At 38.8% G+C, this 22,332-nt stretch overlaps 1 long non-coding RNA gene across 1 annotated transcript in view; it reads left to right on the forward strand.

Moving 5' to 3' along the window:
* Positions 1-16,411, forward strand: part of LOC141375450 (uncharacterized) — a 65,457-nt gene extending 49,046 nt beyond the window's left edge. The window contains exons 3-4 of the long non-coding RNA XR_012383509.1: positions 13,071-13,243; positions 14,506-16,411. This is a non-coding gene — a long non-coding RNA (uncharacterized lncRNA). The remainder of the gene's footprint in view (positions 1-13,070; positions 13,244-14,505) is intronic.
* The last annotated feature ends 5,921 nt before the right edge of the window (positions 16,412-22,332 follow it).

The following is a 22,332-nucleotide window of genomic DNA, read 5'->3' on the forward strand; positions in this document are numbered from 1 at the left end:
CTGGATTGGCCACAACCATGTTCAGTTAAAGAGGTACAACGATTTTTGGGGTTTGCCAATTTTTATCAGAGATTTATTAGAGGCTTCAGCTCCATTGCAGAACCCCTCACTGCCCTCACCAGGAAGACTGCCAAGTCATTTGTGTGGACTGAGATGGCCAACAAGGCCTTCAACAGACTGAAGAGTCTCTTCACATCTGCCCCCATTTTAGCTCTTCCAGATCCAGAGCTTCCTTTTGTAGTGGAGGTTGATGCTTCTGACATAGGCATAGGAGCGGTCCTCTCTCAGAGAAGTAAGACTGATAACAAGCTTCACCCATGTGCTTATCTTTCTCACAGGCTTACACCTGCACAGAGGAACTATGACATTGGGAACCGTGAGCTTTTGGCAGTCAAGGTGGCATTAGAAGAATGGAGACACTGGTTGGAGGGGGCCAAACATCCATTTCTCATCTGGACCGACCACAAGAACCTCACCTACATTAGAGAGGCAAAGAGGTTAAACTCCAGGCAAGCTCGCTGGGCCCTTTTCTTTAATCGTTTTGATTTTACTCTCTCTTATCGCCCAGGCTCAAAGAACTCAAAGCCAGATGCACTGTCAAGACAGTTTGGTTCTCTAGACAGTGAGACCACACCAGAACTAATAATACCTACCTCGAGAGTGGTCGGCGCAATCCAGTGGGGAATTGAAGAGACGGTCAGGAGAGCACAGCCACAGACAGTGCCAGGTAATTGTCCTCCAGGGTGTCTCTTTGTACCTAATCATTTACGCTCTGAAGTGTTGCAGTGGGCTCATGCTTCCCTCCAATCGGGGCACCCTGGGACTACTATAACCCACAAGCTCATCCAGAGGAAATTTTGGTGGCCAAGACTGCAGAAGGATGTCCGCAACTTTGTTGCTGCTTGCTCTGTTTGTGCACAAAACAAGGAACCAAGAACCCGACCTCAAGGCCTGCTGCACCCACTACCTATACCTAAACATCCATGGACACATATATCATTGGACTTCGTTACAGGCCTACCAGAGTCCAAAGGTAATACAGTCATTCTGGTGGTGGTAGGCAGATTTTCTAAGGCATGTCATCTACTCCCTTTGCCCAAACTCCCAACAGCTAGTCAGACAGCAGAGCTTCTCATGCAGAATGTGTTTAGGATCCATGGCTTTCCGCAGGACATGGTCTCCGATCGGGGGCCACAGTTCACGTCCAGGTTCTGGAAGGCATTTGGCCGGCTCATTGGATCCTCCATTAGTCTCTAATGGCTTTCACCCCCAATCCAATGGTCAGACAGAGAGGGTAAACCAAGAGATTGAAAGGTCTTTGAGATGCTTGGTTTCAGACAATCAAACCACTTGGAGCTCCCGGTTGGTCTGGGCTGAGTTTGCACATAACACCCTTTACCACTCTTCCCTAGGAATGTCTCCTTTTGAGTGCCAGTATGGTTTCCCACCCCTTATGTTTCCAGGACAGGAACCAGAAGTCAGTGTCCCTGCTGCTACACAACTGGTCCGCCGATGCAGACTATCATGGCAGAGAGCTCGAGTAGCCTTACTTAAAGCTACCGAACAGCAGCGGAGACAGGCAAATAAGCGCCGAAGGCCAGGGCCCACACTTCGCCCAGGTCAGAGAGTGTGGCTTTCAACCAGGGATCTTCCTCTTCGGGTAGAGTCTCGCAAACTAGCCCCACGCTATATTGGTCCATTTAAGATCCTCCGAAAGATAAATCCTGTATCCTACCGGCTACTCCTGCCCAGGTCCATGAGGATTCACCCCACCTTTCATGTGTCCAAATTAAAACCTGTTGTATGTTCCTCTTTCTCCCCACCCAGCAAGCCCATACCAAGACCCCGGATCATTGAGGGTAGACCGGCTTACACAGTACGCAGGCTTCTGGATTCTCGACTGGTCCGTGGGAAGGTGCAGTACCTTGTCGACTGGGAGGGCTATGGCCCAGAGGAGCGATCATGGGTGCCAGCTAAGGATATACTGGACCCAGTGCTTATCACTGACTTCAATCGTGCCCAAAGAAGCTCCAGAGGAACGTCAGGAGCCGTTCTTAGAGGAGAGGCTCCTGTAAGAACTCATTAAGCTGCATTCCTCCTCCTGACCTGAAGGAGGTGCTCCTGTCTCCTTGCACAACATGATCCAAGTTTCATGCTTCCTCCTGAACAGTGGATGGCACCACTTTCTCACCATCTGCTGTGTGCCACCACTCAAGCTTGATTTGCAACACCTGTGTCTTGCCCTATATAAGTGTGTGTGTTACAAGCTACTGTGTTCAGTCTTGAGCCAGTACCACCCGGTGTTCTCCAGATTGTCTAGAGAAAGCTAAGTCACATTCTACTGTTGTGTTTTTTGACCCTTGTGTCTAATTTGTTTTGCCTGTTTACTAGAAGCTCGGCTTCAGTTATTTCTGTTGTACTTTTGAATTCTATTTTTCTAGTAAAGATCATCTGTTTATTTTTTCTGAAACCAAAGCCTCAAGTTCCCTTATTTTTCTTCTGCTCTTGGGTTCATCTAGTGAGGAGTTAGCTCAACTGGGAAAAGCCCCAGCTTTATGTCCAGGAGACCCGGGTTCAATCCTCACCTAAACCAACACCTTACAGTTTGGCTGCATTTTATTTTTAAAACAAACGCTACAGGGCAGTATGATGCTGTTCCTTCACAAGCTTACCTCCCTATAGGGTTGTCATCATATTGGAATTTGATACCAATAGGTACAGAATCAAAAAAAAAAAAATGACTGTGATTGGCCATAAAGGTCATCAGTTCATTGAACTCACCACTGTTTACTGAGTGTAACCACAGACACAGGGACACTGGAGCATTTCAAAGTCACGTCGATCAGCTGGTGTCTATAAGCATGGTGCAGCGCTGAGTTTGGTAAACGGATTATCTTTACAGCCAATCACAAGCATTTCTGTTGAGCATGTGAACACAATGGCAAATCAGTGCTGTTTAAGAAAGGGCTCCACAGCACTTAAATGTTCACGCAAAATGGACGTTTTAAAAATTTCAGTACAGATTGGTATCGAATTACAATATCGTGACAACCCTACCTTCCTTACGGATGGCTCAAAAACAAAAAACAAAAACAAGTAAATAACATGGTGAGAATGTGACAATCTGAATATTTTTTTATTTTATAATTATTTATTTTTAATTTTTTTTGTAGATTGCTTTTGAAAACTGTCGGTTGGATTAAGTGCTTTTCAAAACACTATTGGTTGGGTTTAGGGAAGGAAGAGGGTGGGTCAGTCGATTGGTCATTCAGTCAATCATTCAACAGCAGCCTCTGGTGAATTTACACAGCAGGTGCAAATGGCACTCGTGAGATAAATTTGAGATCTCAAAAAGCATACACAGCGGCCTCTGGCAGATGTGCAAAAACAAAAACAGCTAAATATTGTAACTCCTGGGATGTATTTGCTGATATCCAGAAATATATACACACACACACACACACACATATATATATATATATATATATATATATATATATATATATATATATATATATGGCAAAAGGGGAAGTGCCTTTTTAAAGGTACATATTTGTACCTAAAGAGTCTTTAGTGGTAGCTCAAAGGAACATATCAGTACTGTAATGCACCTAAAATGTACCTTTGAGGTACCAATATGAAATCTTCAGGTACAAATATGTTCTTTTTGAAAAGGTACTGCCCAAGTGACAGCTCTCATACCTTTATTTTTGAGAGTGTGGGTCAATATAGATGCTCCCTGCAGACCTTTTTACATACTTATTGACCTTGACTGCATGTCAAGGTCAATAAGTATGTAAATATCAGATTAGTTCAACTTTTTTGAGAATAAAAAAGAAGAAGAAAAAAAACTGTATGTTGTCTGAATCATAATGTTGTTAAGTGTCTTATTGAAAGGAATCAACATTGGTATTTTAGTTTTTACCTTGAAATTAACTTTTAAGATTAGTACAATCGCAGTTATTCATCGCGAAAAAATGGTGCGAAAAATATGCTATCATTTTATAGTTACGCATTTATGGTTTGACAATTGTGACCAAAATATGTAATATTCAAGGGTACATTTTAAAAAGCTAGTCCTTTTTCTTTATTGTCAACCTTCTTATTCGTCATTGACCCTAAGCAGTTCAGACTGAACAAGAATGCACTGTAATTGAATGCTTATGATATATCTGAAGAAAAAAAAATCCTACATTTTTATTTATTCAAGCATTAATATATCCTTCCACACAGATATGGCTCATCTCTAAAAAGTTAGCTGACAGAATTTCCTTATATTCTTTTTTTCCCCTTCCTCCAACTCACTTCCACATTTGCAGCTTCTGAAAACTTTTTTTTTTCTTCACCCAGATCGGACTGGAAAAGACTGTCCTGTCATTTCCAATCATTGCTTTGTCTGCCAGAGAAGGAGGCTAACGAGGGAGGATCGCTTCAAGCAAACAGGCGCATAAACCCCCTTTCCTGTTGCCTAACCCGGCCTCACATCTTTCACTTCCTGTGAGACTCATCCAGACACTTGTTGGGACTGAAAGCAGCATTCCTCAGATACGGCGAAGAGTAGCAGAGAAATGCCTTCACCCCAAACATTCAGTTAATGGATGGCTGCAAGGGATTTAGTGCCAATACAAGCCGTTAATTAAGGGGTTGAACTTTCCATTCATATCGAGCAAAGAAAAAAATGGCTACAATTAAAACCAGTAAAACTATGAAAAACAGAAAATCTAAAGATAGCATTCGCTCAATATCAACTCCAGCCAGACGCATTTATCTTCGCTGCCCTTTTCCCCCATTCATAAATGCACTGTATACATTATCCACATTCTGTTAATCCAATCTGCTGTTCCCCTTCTCTGACATTGAAGAGGAGGACATCTGAAAGCCTCCGAGACCCACAACCCTCCATCCATAGCAGCAGAGCGTGTCTGTAAAGCAGTCTCTCCATACCAGCGGATAATTCCTCCATAAGAGGTAGCAGATAGCAGGCGTCGGATCCCTTTCTCCCAAAGCTAAAACTTGGCACCATCCACTCACTGTCACATCAATACAGGTTCCAAAACAGCCAGAACAATGCTTGAGAAATCCACAGTTCTACCATGTCCTTGTTTTCTGAGCATGACGTGCAATCCTATGTTTGGCAGAAGAGAATGGTCCATACAGCCACGGGCTTAGGAGATAAAAGATTAATTGAAACAAATCAGTGGGGGAGAACTTAAAGTGCAGAGTGAGCAGAGAGAGCAAGGGAGATTGAGATTAGGGTTTAGGAGAGTGTAACCAAGCACATCCTGAGCACTGACCCATCCTTCAGCCAAGTCCAACTTGGATTGGGGTTCAAAGAGTTGGCAGAACAACTCAGATTTGTGTTTTTTTTTTAACCCTCTCCCATCCCTGCTGATTTTTTTTGGGCTCTGTTCATTTATTTTATCCTGCTTCTTTCTCTCCCTCCCAGAGGGAAAAGTGGATATAAGCTACAAACACAAGTTAGACATTTGCAGAATCGCAGAACCTTTCTTTGAGGCTTAAAGGCTATATTCTTTTTGTGAACTATTCATCCGTGGATATGGTTCACTTAGCGTTCACACTGTCATATTTTTAAGATCTAAAATAAATATATGTGCGGCTGTGTTGTGGGCTGACTGTGCTGTGTTGTATAGATATACATGTGAAGATCCTTTTATCAGCTGAAACATGTGAAGAGCTTATAAAATTTGTGAAGGAGTCAAAACAGCACCAATAATTCCTGCTGAAAGGAAATAGTATTGTCGGTGCCTCTACTGAACTGTAATGGACAGCATAGCTTCTGTGAGAGCCAAAAAAAGGTATTTTTGAGAGCTTTGCACTTTTTAGATTGACATCTGTACATTAACATTCTGTCTTTGGTTCATTAAGATCATTTAGATCATTTTTTAGTCGTTGTTATGAGGACTTTACCAGAAATTGTCTATTTGCATGTCTCAATCTCTTTGGTTCATATGGAGACCCGGAAAGAACTTTATGGTGGTAAAAATAAAAATAAAAAATATATATAAATAAATAAATGGATGGAAGAAAAAATCATCAGTCATAGGAAAAAAAATATATATATATATATATATTTATATAATATTTTTTTTCACCTTTTGCCTTTCAAAGATGATTGGCGTTGTCTCGCAAATAGGTTTTATAAAGGACTGGAAAACATGTTTTTACAAGGGAACAGCAAAACTCTTGTTCCACAAACAATTCATACACCCGGCGCAATTAGGTGCAAGACCTGTTTGCCCCGACGTGTTGCTATTTTCAGACCAATGCAACCTTAATTGTCCTGTTTTCAGCCACTTTGTTTAAATAGCAAATCCATTTACACCACTTTGTGGACTCATGAGTGTTTCGCTTTAGAAAAGAGGTGTGTTAAGGCAAACTGTTGGTGCGTTGCTATTTTGAGATACTAAAATAAACAGCGCAATAGACCAGCTGAAAGCAGGTCTAAAGTCCAGTGGAGTGTGCATTAGTTGTGTGCCTCACTTACACGTTGCTTAAAACACGCAGGATGTACAATAATACACAAAGATATTTAAATATGAAAAAGAACTAAAGGATTTAATTATTATTATTATTATTATTATTATTATTATTATTATTATTATTATTTTATTATTATTATCTACATAAAAATTATAATAAAAAAACAGTACATCCATGCCTCCTTCTTCTCAGGGTTTTTTTTTTTTAATTATTCATGGCAAATTGCTTTTGTATAATGTTATTATTATTAGCAGTATGATTTATTATATGCATATTTATATTTGTTTTATTAAAAAAAAAGCTTAGATTTGTCCACCTGTCAGGTTTTGGACCAAATGGGGGGTAGCATGTGTACTTGAATATAACTCGTTATTATTGTTTATTTATTTGTTTGCTGGAAATTAGAATTAAATTTATTAATAGTCTTGAAACAAATCTTTGCACTTAACAAACTATAATAATTATGTAGGCTAATGGATGTCTGTGCGTACCTTTCCTTATCCAAAGAGAAAGAGAGAAAGTGAAAATGAAAGTAAATGCAGAATGGAGAAGGCTCATACTTTATCCTCTTGCTGCAGATTCTCTGTTTAACTGTTTTCTCAAAAGTGACTCGTTTTGTTTTTCTACTTACAAAGTATGCCTTGCAAATAGCAAATGTGCCATGGCACAACGCAATTGACACTTAAAGGGAATGTGAGATAAGACTCTGATTGGTTAATGCTCAAAACATACCCATAGTTAATTAAGAGATTAAGCTCAACCCTGTTAGACCATGAGCTGGGGCATAGAGCGTATTTTTCCACCTTTAACCTTTTGATGCACAAGCTATAAAATAGATATAAAAAAAATAAGCTTAGACTGGTCACTTTAGACCCATGTAGTGTATTAAAGAGTTAAAATAGCAAAAGTGCATTTGGCCATGTCATTAATGCTTTTGCATCCTGCACTTCAGACTTTGGCTTAGTCCCTTTATTAATCCAGGGCGCCCCAGCAGAATGAACCACCAACTTAGCCAGCATGTTATTTTTTTACACAGCGGATGCCCTTTCAGCCGCAACCCATCTCTGGGAATATATATATATATATATATATATATATATATATATATATATATATATATATATATATATATATATATATATATATATATATATATATATATATATATATATATATATACACACACACGCACACACACACACACACACACACACACACACACACACACACACACACACACACACACACACACACAAACACACACACACACACACAATGCTGTATATGTAAAAAATCCAGTTATTTTCTAAACCATTTCAATATCCACATTAATAGCTCTTATAAGCATTATTTTTTTTTATTGGCCACAAAACAAACCACTGCTACATTGATTTGCCTAATTACCCTAACTTGCCTATTTATTCTAAGTAACCTTTAAATTGCACTTTAAGCTGAATAGCATCTTAAAAATATGCAGTAATATAGTATGTCCAGTCATCATGGAAAAGATAAAATAAATCAGTTATTAGAACTTGATTTATAAAACCATCTATGTTATAAAAGTCTACAGGTCTAATATTGCACGTAGCTGAAGAAACAAAATCAAAAGCCAAGTATATCCACAATATCATGTAATATAACTGGATTTATTTAGCGCATGAGTGACACTATGGCCAGAAAACCAGTCTATGGCTTTTAGGCACCCTAAATACAGAAGAATTTGAAGATGCAGCATCTTCTGCTAACTAAATTTCTTTGAGAAATCCCATCAACATTATGCCTTAACAAATCACTGGAGGATTGTGTAATGCAGCCCAATTTAATACAGCCAAAAGAAAAACATATTAAAAGAACTAATTGCAATATATTGTACTTTTTGAAACCATTGATTATTTGATGAATGTAAGCACTTTTTTGGAAGAACTGTGCATGGTTTCCCAATTAGACTGCTTTTAGCTTCAGCCTGAGTCTTTCTTTCCTCTCTTAATTTAATTCTTTCTTCAATGGAAACTTTATTTTCTTTAATCTTCAAAAGTGCTACCTAGATGAACCTGACTGAAGGTGATGACAGACTGAACTAAGGAATTATGGCCCGCAGGTTGGAGCAGGTCTGTTTTAGAAGCTTAGGGAACAGTGGGGATCTGAAGGGAGCTTCTATCTGGAGGATTAAGGGTTCTAAGGGTTATCTACTGACTGCAGGTCAGCAGGCAACAGCTTAATGAACACATTCTCTTCAGCCATGGCTGCAGAGCCAAGGAGGTGACACTCAGCACTAATTACCAAATTCCCTCACCGCTTGGGTCAAAGGCCCACTTCCTTTATGATTAAATCCAAGGAGTGAGAAGAAGAAAGGATAAACTTTCAAGTCTTGTTCTGGAAAAAAGCATGAACGCAATAGTGGTTTTTAGCATTTTCCATACCGAGTTAATTGTTTTTAATAGGTTGCCTAAAGGTTCCCTGAAGTGCCTGAAAATTCCCTGTTTTGTTTGATGTGTAATGGAATTAATTTTAATAGAATTAAAATGAGTCTGATAAGTTGAGTGCATCTGACCCACTGTGCGGTGCCAAGTGACTGTGTCTCTGAACAAAAGTGCAATCAGACTTGATTTACTCTAATGGAAAGCAAATCCACACAGTCTGAATTGGTTGTCCTCTTTTTAGTGCACTTGACCATATAGAACATTATAATTATGTGTAATGTACTTAACTTTGAGTGTCCCAGTTCTCTTGTTGCCCTAGTTGCTTGTATACAGATTATGTACTGTGTGTGTGTGTGTGTGTGTGTGTGTGTGTGTGTGTGTGTGTGTGTGTGTGTGTGTGTGTGTGTGTGTGTGTGTGTGTGTGTGCGTGTGCGTGTGTGTAATATGCTTTTTTACCCCTCAGGGCCAAGTGTGTTTCAGAATCTAGGCATTTTTGGATTTCCTCCCCTAACTGTCAAGACCAATACAAGAGACAGAGATCAACACTGTGTCGGCTACTATTTAATGTTAATTTATTTATGCATTTATGTATTTATTATTAGTTTTTTTATGTATGCAAATGTTTTGATGATGTTAACTGACTGCATTAAGTCACATCATGCATAGGGTACCAAGCGCTTCAGCTGCAACAGATCATTTAATTGATCAAAGGATCTAACGAGAAGCTGAAATTCCTGGTGATGTTGTAAAAACAAATAAATAAACACATTATGGTTCCATAGTCACGGAAGTGAGAAACTGCTAAATGTATCTTCTAAATGAGATCTTTGTCTTTGTTTTGGAGTACACTAACTTATAGACACCCTTAAGGTTTTACAGTAGTTCACCCAAAACTGAACATTAAATGGTAACACTTTATTCTGATGGTTCATTAGAGTGTCAGTAGACGGTCAGCTTAATATCTGTTGATACTGCTCCTTCAACAGACAATTAAACTGACTATAAGAAACTTTGCAAGTACATGTCAACTTACGATACCCTAACCCCAACCTAACAGTCTACCTTATAATCTAATGAGATGTAGAAGCAATGTAACTTAAGTTTAACCAATGGACCATCAAAATAAAGTGTAACCAAATTAATTTGGCCATAGAATATGTTTGTGTGAGTGTGTTTGAATAAGTGTGAGTGTGTTTGAATGAGAGAGTGGATTTGTGTTCACAATTTAGTGTACTCATAGTGCTAAGTTGCAGGCAGGAGGGCATACACTGCATAAAACATATGCTAGAGTAATTGGCGGTTCATTCTGCTGTGGCGACTCCTGACAATTCAGGGACTAAGTCGAAGGAAGTGGAGTTAGTTAATGGCTTACTCTCATGTTCTTCCAAACTCCTGAGATATTTGGCTAGATAGTAGGCTAAATTGTCTGTAGTGTATGAGTGTGAATGAGTGTGTATGGATGTTTCCCAGAGATGGGTTGCAGCTGGAAGGGCATCTGTTGCATAAAAACGTGCTGAATACGTTGGCAGTTCATTCTGCTGTGGCCACCCCGGATTAATAAAGGGACTAAGTCAAAAAAAAAAAAAATGGAATGAATAAATATATATATATATATATATATATATATATATATATATATATATATATATATATATATATATATATATATATGCAGGGAGACTTTAAACAGGCTGGCACAGTAGGTAGCACAATCCCCTGACAGTAAAAAGGTCAGTTGTTGGCCCCGGTTGGGTCAGCTGGCATTAATCTGTGGAGTTTGCATGTTCTCTCTGTGTTGGCGTGGGTTTCCTCTGAGTGCTCTGGTTTCCCCCACAGTCCAAAGACATGCGCTATGGGTGAATTGAATAAACTAAATTGGTCGCAGACTATGTAAGTTTTTGCAAAAGTGTGTGGGTGTTTCCCAGTGTTGCGTTGCAGCTGGAATGACATCTGCGTGTGTACATCTTCATTTAACATCAGAACATATGATAACTGGGGAAGCTCCTGCTCGTTGCCTCTAATTTGTCTTAAACATGCAGGTGGTCTATCACTATGGAAACCATTACCACAGTCAAAGTGGTATTTGCCATAGTTGGTTATGTTTCAAGGTGGGTGAGCCTACTGTGTCTGAGGAGATGCATGACTATACAGCAAAACAAATCTCGATATCATAAACATTGCTGCAAAAGCAAAAAAAGATGTAGTTGTGAGGCTAGATTTCTAAGTATTTCACCAATCTGTGTCTGTATGTGAAGATAAAAGCTGATTGTACAGTGATGCTGCACTCAGTTAGATTTCAGCACCGTGGACAGCGCTGGACATAAACAAAAAGCCTAAAGACAGTAAGCTGCAGTTCTACTGCAGTCCTCAAGGGGCTCTAAGCTTCACTCGTCCTCTTATTTTAATACATATATGGAAGAGCATAGTTTGATTAAGAGGAACTATGTTTTTTTTTTCCCATACATACCTTTGAAAGAGTCTAAACTGAGAAGTTTCAAGGTTACACGCTCAATATATTCTATTATACAAATTTGTTTTCAATGTTTGTTAACTTGCTTACACACTTTATATGTTGTGTACAAGATACTACTCTTAGTATCGGTTTAGATGTAGGAGTTCTAGTCATGGTGATAGTTCAGAACCTCAGATTGTTTGCTGTGCAGTAATAATAATAAAACAATACAAATAAATAAACAAATAAATAAATAAATAGTGCAGCTAGTTGAGAGGGGAAGGGGCCTGATCAACTCCCTACTCTCTCAACTAGCAAATTCACCTTTGGCCAGCACCAACATTTTAAACTATAAAGGGGAGAACTTCTTGCAGTAACATGGTAAGCTCAGCTGTTAGACAAGTGCGCATCTTGGACATGTGTTGGTCTTCCAATGTGACAGCAGCGGTCTACCCAGTCTTTGGTGAGGAAGATGATTGCACATCTCTGAAGCTGTAATTCTATCTTCTTGCTTGACATTGTATTATTAATTCCTGATCTTTCTTCTATCAACTCATTTTATTTCTTGTGATAAGCCTTTTATGCATTTTTATTATCTCATTATCTCATTATTATTGATAATACGGTTTATGGATATTATGGTTATTATTATAATTAATATCAGCTGTATGTACCAGCAATAAAAAGCTGTAATGCTAGGATAGGTATGGTGTACAAACCTTTTATTGGTACCTTCTTTTTTCTCACTTGAATAATACTAACTAACATACTAACACACTAAAGACATGTTTGGCATGCTGAAACATTTCAGATGCTAATAATTTGGGCAAACTTAAACAATTATGTGCAGTTATTATAAAGTGCTACCAAAGTTCATTCTATCAGTACTGAGATTTATCAGCAGTTTTGAAAAGCCCACACACTAAAAGTTACACAACATCAGGAATCATAGAAATTCTCAAGAACTTCTTGGGTTGTTATCTGGGAAAGGCTAGCTATTAATAATCTCCAGCAAAGATATGACAAGCTAGAAATCTCTAAGGCAAAAGCAGACCACAGGACAGCTTATAAACTGCTAAAGTACATAAGCCTCTGCCAGTGAAAACTTGTAGTCCACTGCACGTCGTTGGCGTTTTAATCATATTTATCAAAGACAGACAGATCGATCTGTTGGTTTGCCAGGTACAGCTGTGCTGAATGTGCATCGGCTGCATTTAAGCGAACAGCTCTATAGGCAGTTTAGTCAGTAATCCGCTAATGTTCGATCATTCCTCTTTACTCTGTCCCAGCCTGACAACTCATGGGGCAATTATCCACAAGAGGCTTGAGGAAAAAGGACATCAAACAGTAGAGAGATTTACAGTGATTTGTAAGACCCCCCATGTCTCTATGGAGGAGTGACTTGAAGAAAATCACAATCCTTTGACATGCTGAGTGTGGACTCACAATGACTTCAGCTAACCAAACACATCCACCCACATACACGTTCAGATGCACACACACACGCACATACACACACACACTTTTCATTCATTCAGTCACACACTCACTCTTACACATCCTTTTGATGTTTTGAAACCAAGAAGCGGTTGGTAATTAAAGCTTTGAGGGGATAATGTCGGACTGAACTTGTGTCTGTGTGAGACACAAAGCCGGCTAATTAAAATTTGAAATGGATTCTACTCTTGCTCTTTCAGAGATCGTCTTCCCGGGGAAAGAGACGACAAGGATGACAGCAGTAATATTCACCACTGCGTATTAAAGAACTGAAGAGTCCAACTACACAACAAGATATGACCTTTTTCTACTGTCAAAACCGCAGCTTACAAGTGCTAACTGCACACCGGGCGAGACAGAAACTTTAAAACAGGTGATTTACATTTACAGCTTGCGTAGTGACATAGTTTTTTATTATTATTTTTTTTTTATGAGTCCACACTGATTATTTTTACAAAATACACACTCACCGGCCACTTTATTAGGTACACCTGTCTAACTGCTCGTTAACGCACATTTTTAATCAGCCAATCACATGGCAGCAACTTACTGCATTTGGGCATGTAGACATGAACAAGGCAATCTGCTGCAGCTCAAACTGAGCATCCGAATAGGGAGGAAAGGGGATTTAAGTGACTTAGAACCCATCTGGGACCATAGTTGTTGATGCCAGATGGGTTGGTTTGAGTTCAGAAACTGCTGATTTACTGGTATTTTCACGCATAACAATCTCTAGGTTCTGTGGGCACAAATGCCTTGTTGATGACAGAGGTCAGAGGAGAATGGCCAAACTGGTTCCAGCTGATAGAAAGGCAACAGTAACTCAAATAATCACTCGTTACAACCGAGATTTGCAGAAGAGCATCTCTGAAGACACAACACATCCAACCTTGAGGCGGATGGCCTACAACAGCAAAAGACTACAGTACATCGGGTGCCACTCCTGTCAGCTAAGTACAGGCAACTGAGGCTACAATTCACACAGACTCACTAAAACTGGACAATAGAAGATTGGAAAAACATTGCCTGGTCTGATGTGTCTCAATTTCTGCTGCTAGTAGGGTCCGAAATTGCCATCAATAACAATTCAGGCTGGTGGTGGTGGTGTAATGGTATGGGGGATATTTTCTTGCACAGTACCAATCGAGCATCATGTCAACACCACAGCCTACCTGAGTATTGTTCCTGACCATGTCCATCTCTTTATTAACACAGTGTATCCATCTTCTGATGGCTACCTCCAGCAGGATAACGCACCATGTCATAAAGCGCGACCAGTGACCAAGCGAGTACCCAGATTTCAATCCAGTAGATCACCTTTGGGATGTGGTGGAACAGGAGATTCGCATCATGGATGTGCAGCCGGCCAATTCTTCGCAGCTGCGTGATGCTATCATGTCAATATGGAGCAAAATTTCTGATTAATATTTCCACTATCTTGCTGAATCTATTTCATGTAGAATTAAGGCAGTTCTGAAGGCAAAATGAGGTCTAACTCAGTAATAATGAGGTTTACGTAATATGGTGGCCAGTGAGCGTATACTTAAATAGCAAGATACAACTAAATAATAATAACTTTGGTTGTAATAATATTAACTTACTTTTTGTTACTTTTCACACTAATTATATTTACAGTAACTGTTTCCATACTGGCGAGGCAGTGGCGCAGAAGGTAGTGCTGTCGCCTCACAGCAAGAAGGTCGCTGGGTCGCTGGTTGGAACCTCGGCTTAGTTGGTGTTTCTGTGTGGAGTTTGCATGTTCTCCCTGCCTTCGCGTGGGTTTCCTCTGGGTGCTCTGGTTTCCCCCACAGTCCAAAGACATGCGGTACAGGTAAATTGGGTAGGCTAAATTGTCCATAGTGTGTGTGTGAGTGTGTGTGTCCCAGAGATGGGTTGCAGCTGGAAAGGCATCCGCTGCGTAAAAACCTGCTGAATAAGTTGCCAGTTCATTCTGCTGTGGTGACCCCGGATTAATAAAGGGACTAAGTTGACAAGAAAATGAATGAATGAATGAATGAATGTTTCCATACTAATATGTAAATTAGACTTATGTGAAATAATAGAACATCACATAAAACATTTGCAAATAATGCACCATTTCTGAACAAAAATGAAACTTCTTGACAGACTTGCACCAAATATCAAGTCAAATGGAATTTGCTGTGGTAGGAGAAGCCACTGTGAACCATTTTTCTTATATATATTTCTTAAATCTTAGAAGACAGAGATGAAATGCATTAAATCCCTGGTGACTTCTGGAGATGAGCGATCATTTTTTTCAAGTGAAATAATACCAAACAATAAGTGATAAGGGACTTTAAAATAATTAGTCATCCCATCTTGCCTATTTTTTTCATTATTATAGAGAAATATTATTTTTCTTTAGCAATGGACTGCAACTGTTTTAGATCTAATTTTCCTGATATATATTGCAGAAACCTGTGACAACTAGCGCTGCTATGTCTGTGATTCATTTGAAAGAGGGCAAAACTACAAATAACAATAAAGTCTACACATGTACAGAATCAATAGAGACTTTTGAACTTGAAGCCACATATAAATCCTATGAATATACCACAACATCATTCATAACTGTCAAAATCCTCTAAAGCATGGAGAACAGGATGCATGTCTTCAAATTTTACTACAGTAATTAACTGCATTCATTTTTATTTGTCAACACACAGAACTGTATTTTCTCCCTCTCTCTCTCCCCATAATGCCAGTATGTTTACCAGACACCACATCTCCGGCTTGAATCCCGACTTCATATTGACACATTTATTTACAAATCAGACTCATTGAATCAATACTAAAAGTCGGGTGTGGGCTTTTGAGAAGCCCATTTGTGGTAAACATTTCATTTCCCAGAGTTCATAGAAGCTGGATAAATAACGCAGGCGTCTGCTTTATGGGGACTCATCGCCATCCGCCGTGGCAAACCCTCAGCAGCCCAGCTCTTTCAATAGCCCATTCAGCTGTATTTATGGGATGACAGCAGGTGCCATCGAGAGGAATAACAGTGCAAACCAAGGGTGTGGAGAGATTGTGCTGCAATCAACACAGCATTAGAGAGAGAAGCAAGATGCAAAGCCTTATTGATGTTATAAAGGTTGGTGGTCTTCAAGATATTGACAACATATTGGATGACCAAGGTTTGTTTGCTATACTATTGCGTTTTTGCTATTTCACCGTTCTGGTATTCTATTTTCGGATAGATGTGTTACAATAACACACCTTTACAGCTTATTTTTTTCCTAATATGTTTTGTGTGTTGGTTACCACAAAAAGCTACTGTAATACTGTCAAATTTAATAAAGTTATACCGCATGGTTAATCAGTAAAGTAGGTATTGTGTTCCTTTTAATAAAACACTGAGTGAAAAAAGTTACTCCATCATGATGATTGAACATTTGTCTATTTTTTTTTTCTTTAGGCAATGATGAAATGGCTTCGACATGGCAATGGGAGAAAAGTATATTCCACAGCATCTGTATGAAAGCAAATCAATCTGTCAATCAATAAACTTCTCTGTCTATATTATTATTATTATTATTATTATTATTATTATTATTATTATTATTATTATTATTATTATTATTAATAATATTAATATTATTATTATTATTATTTTGCCATTGATAGGTTGTGGCTGGATAGACATCCGCTGCATAAAACATTTGCTGAATAAGTTAGCAGTTCATTACGCTGTGGCGACCCAATATTAATAATATTAATAATAATAATTATTATTATTATTATTGTTGTTGTTGTTGTTGTTGTTGTTGTTGTTATAATTATAAAAATATGTTATTGCATTTCAATGACATATTTATGGAACTCATTGAAAACTAAAAGAAGAGATAAGGGGCAGACAGATGTGCAGTACATGTCGTCTTGCTGATACTGTTACAGCAAAATACTAAGGACAATAGTGCCAGAGCAAAAGAATGCAGCACACTGAAAAGAGCTCGTGCCAGAGATGTTCTTGTTATGGCATATATAAATTTAGTTATAAAGCAATATGTTATTCTCCTGGCATCAGACGATTTGAAAATAATTCAGTTATTATTAACCCATGCGGACCCCTGTATACATTTCTGGACAGCACGGAATACGTCCCAGAAACTATGTTTTTTTTTTTTGCAAATCCCTCATAGGACACTGTGTACGCTTTTTTAGATCTTAAATTTCTCTCGAGAGTGCCATTCACGGTTGCTCTTCTCGCTTAAAAATCTACCAGAGGCCAATGTCGACTGACCCGACAGACCCCCCCCCCCTCCCAGTCCCTTCCCTAAACCCAACCAATAGTATTTTCAAAAGCACTGCTTAACTCGATCACCCCCTTCCATAAATCCAATCGACCCGATCACCCTCTTCCCTAAGTCCAATCGACCAGATCACCCCCTTCCTAAAACCAACCGACAAGAAAACCAACTAACATAAAAAGAAAAGCCCTCACCTCATTTTCAACATATTTTCAGATTTTAACAAATTCTCACCCTGTTTTTACTTGTTTATTTAAAGTTGTGCCTTTTGTTTCACTTGCTTTCTTCAAGAGTTCTTTGCCAGACTGAAACCCCATCGTCACGGTCACTTCTTCTCAAGTCAGCCGATATATGTGGCAAGCTACTGACCAAACTGGTATCAGTGAAAATGTCCACCACATAGAGGTAAGCGATTCACTGATCACATGGAAAGAAACAGAAGCAATCGACATAGTCATAATGCCCCATAACGTTCATTTTGAAGATGAAATGAAGCCATACATAGCTCTGGCTACATAATTCACTCTCTCCAGGAATCTATACAAGGGTATGTTTTTACAATCAGCCTGTGTTGGTTATTATCATCCTGACAGATAAGGATAATTTGTAGTCAAAATCTTTTTGAGTAAAACAGAATGTGAGATTGAAAGGTGTATTGGTACAGTGGCAGCAGTAATCAGCAGTAATAAGGTTGATGTACCAGTTTGTTGTGGTAAAGAAGGAACTGAGCCGGAACCGGTCAGTCTAAGTTCCAACTCTCACCTATGGTCATGAGCTTTGGGTCATGACCGAGAGGACAAGATCTCGGATACAAGCGGTCAAAATGAGTTTCCTTTAAAGGGGATCTTATATTATCTTATGGATAGGGTGAGGAGCTCTAGACATCCAGGAGGAGCTTGGACTAGAGCCCCTGCTTCTCCACATAGAGAGAGGTCAGCTGAGGTGGCTCAGGCATCTGTTTTGGATGCCTCTTGGACGCCTACTTAGGGAGGTGTTCCAGGTAAATCCTAACAGGAGGAGGCCTCGGGGAAGACCCAGAACATGCTGGAGGGAATATGTCTCTCGGCTGGCCTGGGAACACCTCGGGATTGCCCTCGGAGGAGCTGGAGTAAGTTTCTGGGGAAAGGAAGGTCTGGAGTTCTCTTCTAAGACTGCTGCCCCTGCTACCCGGGTCCGGAAAAGTGGCCGAGAATGATTGAATGAATGAATGAATGAATGAATGAATGAATGAATGAATGAATGAATGAATGAATGAATGAATGAATAAATGAATGAATGAATGAAACAAAACAAAATTTCCCCAAACCAGTTGTGCCCTCATATAATCTCAAACACTGTATATTTAATATTGATAACTGGCAAGCCCAAGGAAGCCTTTCATTATGTGTGGTGTTGAAATTGCGTAAGGACTTTAGTTTTAGGACCAATTCTCACTATTGCCCACTACTTTATTCCCTGCCTGCTATTAAGATCTTGGCTGATTATTTTGTACTTACAAAGTAACTATTCTGCATGGTCACATTCTATGTATCTAAACTAATCTAATATACTTGATACACAAATATATATATATATATATATATATATATATATATATATATATATATATATATATATATATATATATACAATAAAAAAGTATGCCTTTCTATGGTGATGCTGAATAATTGCATAATCCATATACATCCACATTTTGTTGAGAACTGCAGTGCACTGGCATCTGCCCAGCATACAAAACAATGTGCAAAGAATTGTTGTGGTTGACTTTACCCTATAGTCTTTTTTATTTCACTCTCTGGGCTCTATTTTGACGGTCCATGCGCAGAGCGCAAAAAGCAGAGCACAAATGCTTTCAGGGCGTGTCAGGCCGCGTTTTTTCTAATTTAAGGAAAGGAAATCTGCCTTGCGCTATGGCGCATCGTCTAAAAGGGTTGAGTTTATTTTCTTAATGAGTTATAGGTGTGTTTTGAGAATAAACCAATTAGAGTCTCATCTCCCATTCCCTTTAAGAGTCAGCTGCGTTGCGCCAAGAGCGCATTCGCTATTTACAGGATGCAAAGTAAGTCTAAGTGAAAAAAAATGAGCATTTCACAAACAAACAGTTAACAGTTTTTAAACAGAAAACTGTTAAACAGAGCATCTACTGCGTGAGAATGAGAGATAATGGATCACTTTCACTTTCACTCTTGGATAGGGAAACCTTTACGCACAGACATGAATTAGTCTATAAATAAATAATTTTTTTTGTTAAGCGCAAATATTCGTTTCAAAACTATTTCTAAATTCAGTTCTAATTTCCAGCAAACAAATAAATGAATAATAATAACAAAATGTGCTCAAAAACCTGAGTTATATCCTAAAACACATGCTGTGCCCCATATGGTCTAAAACCTGACAGGTGGGCAAATCTAAGCTTGTTTTTAATAAAACAAATATAAATATGGATATAATAAATAATACTGCTAATAATAATAACATTTTACAAAAGCAAATTGTTATGAATGAACTGAAAAAGCCTCCCGAGATGAAGAAGACATAAAAGCAGTGTTTTTTTATATTTATTTAAGCTAGAAAATAATATGTTTTGTAATATTTTAATCCTTTATATTTATATACTATATCTATTCTTATTATATCCTATATATATCCTTAATATTTAAATTTTTTCATATGTAAAGATATTTGCCTTTTGCTCTCTTGTGTGTATTAAGCAGTGCGTAAGCGAGGCACAACTCTGTGCCGGAGTTTAGACCGGGTTAGTTTTGGTCTAATGAAAAATCTATAATAGTTCCTCAAAATAGCAACGCGCCAGCGGTCCGCCTCAGAACGCCTTCCTTTTTAGACTAGAACGCCTATGGGCGCACAAATGAGCGCTAATGCATTTGCTATTTAAACAGCGTAGCGCAACGCCTCAAAACGACTCTTGCGCCAAGCTGAAACTACCAAAAGACTACTGCGCCACGCCTTGCGCCATACTGCGCCGGGTGTATGATAGGGCCCTCTGTGTCTTATTTTCAAAATAAGAATCCCACATACATAGTGAGTTTAATATAAGATTCGATAAGTTTAAAATAAGGTAACAGTCTGTGTTTTGGCTGCCAAACATCAGGGGCCTCATGTATCAACACTGCGTACGCACAAAAACTTTGCGTACACCAGGTTTCATGCTCACGTTTGGATTTACTATCGATGAAATGAACGTGAGACTGTGCGTTGTTCCATGGAAACTTCATGTCTGGCGTATGTGCATTTCTTGTGTGTGTTTGTTTTATTTCCATTGGCGACTCCTAGAGGCAATTTTGTGAAATTGCACCCCACAAAGTATCTTTGAGCCGTGTAATGGCAGCTGTATGAGACTAGATCATCCGCATGTCTAGCAGATATATAAGGTTTCCATACCATGCAGTTGACCAGCCAAACTTTAAAGCGCAACTTGCAGCGATCGCTGGTTTTTCCAATGTAATCGGAGAAATCGAATGCACGCACATTGCTAAAAAGGAGCCATCTGAAGACATATTTGCACACGTGAATCAGAAATATTTCCATTCAATAAATGTGCTAATAATATGTGATGCTTAAATGCGCTTAACATAATGAAGAGTAGGCAAAATCTGATATGTAGTGGGGAAAAAAGAATTTGCTGGATTCAAACCGGGTTCATGAATGACAGTGTCAAAACATGTTGCCATGCGCTTTACAAACTACGCCACTTGCACTGTTATTGTCTTCCCTGTTTAGCTTTGTTGTCTCTGCCGCACAAACGGGCGGAAATCTCTTAACTAGCTCATTCCAACGACAAACTTGCAAATAACACCGTTTTTCTTCGGTCTACCTCCAATAAGAGCACCTACAATTCACATTCTGTTCAAAGTTTCTCTTTTTTGCTTGCTTTTGCCATTGCTTTTTCGTTTGGTTGTGCCAAAGTAGAGTCATTAGCACGGGGGAGGAGGCAGAGAGGGATTTTGCGTGCATTTGCGCTCAGTTTCACATTAATTTGGATGTACAAAGAGAATATGCGAGGGATTCGGCGTACGCAGTGTTTCATACATCTGAATGTTTTACTGTGTATGCACATTTACAGTTTTGTGCATACGCAATGTTTTAGTATGATTTGAACGCAAGTCTTTTTACATGAGGCCCCTGATGATTTGACTGCTAGTGCAGTTTGGCTGATGTAAAACCTGACCAAAAGTACATATAATGTTGAGATCATGCTAATTAATAATGCCGTGTGCATTGTAAAAGTTTCTGTGTAGTTCTGATAGTCCTGTTTTCACCTGGTTTTTACACTCAAAAAATGTACATGGGAAATAAAGAGTGTTTGAGGCTCACAGTATGGACACTTCCATATATTGAACTCTAACAATTCAGCTTTGCCCAGACATATACTATTATATTACATAGCACCTTTAAAGCAAGGACAGTTAATGCAGCCTCCGCAATGCCACACAAAACCAATCATTTCTCTCTGACATCGCTCTGGTGTCTAGTTTATCCTTCCATACCAGACATATGTTTAAATGGTTTGTGCCACTTTCTCATTTCAACATGTTGAGGAAATGGCAGAAAATAACTCCAGAAGCTGTACAGAACTGATAGCATTGAGGCCTGTTAGCAAATGGAAGTTTGCCAGTTTCTCTGAACCCCAATCAACAAGAAATAAACACTCTGTTGAAAATGTTTCAGATAAAAGTCTAACAAATATGTCCTCCACTGATGAGGAAAGCCTTTGATAGTCACCTTGCCCATGTGGCAAAGACATAATTTTGAGTAGAAACAGCTTCCGGTCTGAAGTGCTAATTGATTTTGAAAGTCAAACAGGAGCTGTGTTGCACAAAATGACAAGTCCAGTACCAAATGAGGTTTTAGTCAAACAAGAACTTGTTAAGCAATTATCAAGCTATAATATTGACTGATGAGTGTTACATTGTTCAGTTTTAATCTATTTTGTCTTGATTCAAAATGTTTCAGTCTAGGAATTGAACTGTACAATATAATAATAGCGGTATATTTCCCCCATATTCTGTAGTCATTTTAATCTGGAGCTATTTGAGAACACTATCATCAATAGTGTGTGGGCATGAAGAGAATGGGAGAAGAAATAGAGCAAGAGGTGAAAGAGCCACAGCTCAGCAAAAGGACGGATTAGAGGGAATAGAGAAGTGAAAAAAGAGGGGGACGAAAGAAGGGGATG

Source organism: Danio rerio, chromosome 7 (genome assembly GCF_049306965.1).
Source record: "Danio rerio strain Tuebingen ecotype United States chromosome 7, GRCz12tu, whole genome shotgun sequence".
Lineage (NCBI taxonomy): Eukaryota > Metazoa > Chordata > Actinopteri > Cypriniformes > Danionidae > Danio > Danio rerio.